General features: G+C 45.5%; 5 non-coding genes and 2 pseudogenes across 5 annotated transcripts in view; all 7 read right to left on the reverse strand.

The window, feature by feature from the left end:
- Positions 1-74, reverse strand: part of LOC138462755 (5S ribosomal RNA) — a 119-nt gene extending 45 nt beyond the window's left edge. Inside the window, exon 1 of the ribosomal RNA XR_011265348.1 lies at positions 1-74. This exon is cut by the window's left edge and continues 45 nt beyond it. This is a non-coding gene — a ribosomal RNA (5S ribosomal RNA).
- A 463-nt stretch (positions 75-537) lies between these two features.
- On the reverse strand, positions 538-646 carry LOC138459211 (5S ribosomal RNA; annotated as a pseudogene).
- Positions 647-752: 106 nt separating this feature from the next.
- Positions 753-871, reverse strand: LOC138461583 (5S ribosomal RNA). Its single transcript, XR_011264197.1, has one exon. It is a non-coding gene; the product is annotated as a 5S ribosomal RNA (ribosomal RNA).
- A 454-nt stretch (positions 872-1,325) lies between these two features.
- LOC138459864 (5S ribosomal RNA) lies at positions 1,326-1,434 on the reverse strand (annotated as a pseudogene).
- A 105-nt stretch (positions 1,435-1,539) lies between these two features.
- Positions 1,540-1,658, reverse strand: LOC138460790 (5S ribosomal RNA). Its single transcript, XR_011263454.1, has one exon. It is a non-coding gene; the product is annotated as a 5S ribosomal RNA (ribosomal RNA).
- Positions 1,659-1,764: 106 nt separating this feature from the next.
- On the reverse strand, positions 1,765-1,883 carry LOC138456496 (5S ribosomal RNA). The gene has a single exon (XR_011262104.1). It is a non-coding gene; the product is annotated as a 5S ribosomal RNA (ribosomal RNA).
- Positions 1,884-1,989: 106 nt separating this feature from the next.
- On the reverse strand, positions 1,990-2,108 carry LOC138464640 (5S ribosomal RNA). The gene has a single exon (XR_011267217.1). It is a non-coding gene; the product is annotated as a 5S ribosomal RNA (ribosomal RNA).
- Between the last annotated feature and the right edge of the window lie 392 nt (positions 2,109-2,500).

The raw sequence follows: 2,500 nt of genomic DNA on the forward strand, positions 1-2,500 counted from the left end.
TAACTAGGCCTAACACTGCTTAACTTCCGAGATCAGACGAGATCGGGTGCATTCAGTGTGGTGTGGCCGTAGGCTCTAGGAATGCTAAGAATATTACTCTTATGCATTTGCATTTAGTAAGCTAAGCCATGCAGCCACTTGCAACATGATACCACGCTCATCGCTCGATCAGGCTCGATCAGGCGAGATATATAAGACTGGTGGGCCCATTCAGGACTCCTATGTCTGGTAGGATAACTTTAATTCATCCATCCTGTGTCTGTTGCAGGGAGGTGGAGAGAACAATCAACACAATAATGGTTTTCTTTCATGCCTCTTGAAGGACTCAATATTCTCTGTACTGCATTACATGTGAAAGTCGATTTATTACCCATGAACACACTACCTGTATGCTAATTCTATGTAAAAAGGTAGCTCCAGCCCTCATGATGTTGTCCAACATTTCCGCTATAAAACGGGATACAATTATTTTGGAAACATACCAAATTTGAAAAATAATTGAGAAGTTGCGCAATTACTAATCATGGAGCACAAAAAAGCCTACAGTACCTGGTATTCCCAGGCAGTCTCCCATCCAGGTACTAACTAGGCCCGATCCTGCTTAGCTTCCGAGATCGGGCGCATTCAGTGTGGTGTGGCCGTAGGCTCTGGGCCTAGTGAGTTTTGTACTTTTAAGCATCTAGTCGGCTAGACCTTGCAGTTTTGAAAGGCAATTGTGAAATGGCTCACTTCCTGAACTTGGAGCACAAAAAAGCCTACAGCACCTGGTATTCCCAGGCGGTCTCCCATCCAGGTACTAACTAGGCCTGACACTGCTTAACTTCCGAGATCAGACGAGATCGGGTGCATTCAGTGTGGTGTGGCCGTAGGCTCTAGGAATGCTAAGAATATTACTCTTATGCATTTGCATTTAGTAAGCTAAGCCATGCAGCCACTTGCAACATGATACCACGCTCATCGCTCGATCAGGCGAGATATATAAGACTGGTGGGCCCATTCAGGACTCCTATGTCTGGTAGGATAACTTTAATTCATCCATCCTGTGTCTGTTGCAGGGAGGTGGAGAGAACAATCAACACAATAATGGTTTTCTTTCATGCCTCTTGAAGGACTCAATATTCTCTGTACTGCATTACATGTGAAAGTCGATTTATTACCCATGAACACACTACCTGTATGCTAATTCTATGTAAAAAGGTAGCTCCAGCCCTCATGATGTTGTCCAACATTTCCGCTATAAAACGGGATACAATTATTTTGGAAACATACCAAATTTGAAAAATAATTGAGAAGTTGCGCAATTACTAATCATGGAGCACAAAAAAAGCCTACAGCACTTGGTATTCCCAGGCAGTCTCCCATCCAGGTACTAACTAGGCCTGACCCTGCTTAGCTTCTGAGATCGGGCGCATTCAGTGTGGTGTGGCCGTAGGCTCTGGGCCTAGTGAGTTTGTACTTTTAAGCATCTAGTCGGCTAGACCTTGCAGTTTTGAAAGGCAATTGTGAAATGGCTCACTTCCTGAACTTGGAGCACAAAAAAGCCTACAGCACCTGGTATTCCCAGGTGGTCTCCCATCCAGGTACTAACTAGGCCCGACACTGCTTAGCTTCCGAGATCAGACGAGATCGGGCGCATTCAGTGTGGTGTGGCCGTAGGCTCAGGGCCTAGTGAGTTTTGTACTTTTAAGCATCTAGTCGGCTAGACCTTGCAGTTTTGAAAGGCAATTGAGAAAGGGCTCACTTCCTGAACTTGGAGTACAAAAAAGCCTACAGCACCTGGTATTCCCAGGCGGTCTCCCATCCAGGTACTAACTAGGCCCGACACTGCTTAGCTTCTGAGATCAGACGAGATCAGGCGCATTCAGTGTGGTGTGGCCGTAGGCTCTGGGCCTAGTGAGTTTTGTACTTTTAAGCATCTAGTCGGCTAGACCTTGCAGTTTTAAAAGGCAATTGAGAAAGGGCTCACTTCCTGAACTTGGAGCACAAAAAAGCCTACAGCACCTGGTATTCCCAGGCGGTCTCCCATCCAGGTACTAACTAGGCCTGATACTGCTTAACTTCCGAGATCAGACGAGATCGGGTGCATTCAGTGTGGTGTGGCCGTAGGCTCTAGGAATGCTAAGAATATTACTCTTATGCATTTGCATTTAGTAAGCTAAGCCATGCAGCCACTTGCAACATGATACCACGCTCATCGCTCGATCAGGCTCGATCAGGCGAGATATATAAGACTGGTGGGCCCATTCAGGACTCCTATGTCTGGTAGGATAACTTTAATTCATCCATCCTGTGTCTGTTGCAGGGAGGTGGAGAGAACAATCAACACAATAATGGTTTTCTTTCATGCCTCTTGAACGACTCAATATTCTCTGTACTGCATTACATGTGAAAGTCGATTTATTACCCATGAACACACTACCTGTATGCTAATTCTATGTAAAAAGGTAGCTCCAGCCCTCATGATGTTGTCCAACATTTCCGCTATAAAACGGGATACAAT

Source organism: Ambystoma mexicanum, chromosome 4p, assembly GCF_040938575.1.
Source record: "Ambystoma mexicanum isolate Mex_15411 chromosome 4p, UKY_AmexF1_1, whole genome shotgun sequence".
Classification (NCBI taxonomy): Eukaryota; Metazoa; Chordata; class Amphibia; order Caudata; family Ambystomatidae; genus Ambystoma; species Ambystoma mexicanum.